This window comes from Physeter macrocephalus, chromosome 6 (genome assembly GCF_002837175.3).
Source record: "Physeter macrocephalus isolate SW-GA chromosome 6, ASM283717v5, whole genome shotgun sequence".
NCBI classification, from domain to species: Eukaryota; Metazoa; Chordata; class Mammalia; order Artiodactyla; family Physeteridae; genus Physeter; species Physeter macrocephalus.
Window position 1 is genome coordinate 1288966 of NC_041219.1, and position 779 is coordinate 1289744.

The following is a 779-nucleotide window of genomic DNA, read 5'->3' on the forward strand; positions in this document are numbered from 1 at the left end:
CCCGTGTCCCCTGCATCGGCAGGCGGACTCTCAACCACTGCTCCACCAGGGAAGCCCAAGGCAATGCACATTTTATAACAATTACGTTATTAAGATAATTTTTTTTCTCATTGAAATGAATGATATGTCAGTAAAATGACTTCAGCTCCTGAAAATCATAGTTTCTGTTTGGTAATTAAATTATTGATATTGCCCTCATTAAATATTAAAGCACAGTAAATGTTTCTGCCTCTTTTATACAAATTTATAAAACAACTTGGAGAGAATGATTTTTCTGTCTCTTTACAGTACCGGTTACTTTTTTTTATTCTTTTCATTCAGCTCCTTAATACTATTTGGAGTTTTGATAGCTAAATATTATATCATTTTTAGTAGAAAGAAATAATGTTAGCATCTATCATATACGTGTCAAAATGACTTGTTTTATTTGAGATGTATGATTAAAATAAACTGTCAATTTATTTGGAATTATAATGCAGTATTAATTCTGAGTCCTTTTTTGTGTTAACTCTGGAAATACTTGTGGTAGAAAGTTTGCCTGACTGAAATTCCTCTTGAAAATGCCTTAGCATATTAGAAAACTAGAAAAAAAAAGTTTTGGTCCATGTGTTTAAGTTGTGTATACATTTTAGAAAACTAAAATCCATGTTGATACTTTGACTCTACTTAATGCTGAGGCAGAGAAAAAAACTAAAGGTTTTTTTTTTTTTTTTTTTTTTTTTTCGGTATGTGGGCCTCTCACTGTTGTGGCCTCTCCTGTTGCGAAGCGCAGGCTCCGG

General features: G+C 32.3%; 1 protein-coding gene across 2 annotated transcripts in view; it reads left to right on the plus strand.

The window, feature by feature from the left end:
• The window catches only part of TBC1D30 (TBC1 domain family member 30), a 91949-nt gene that overhangs the window by 56362 nt on the left and 34808 nt on the right, over positions 1–779 (plus strand). The gene's annotated exons all lie outside the window — the stretch shown is intronic.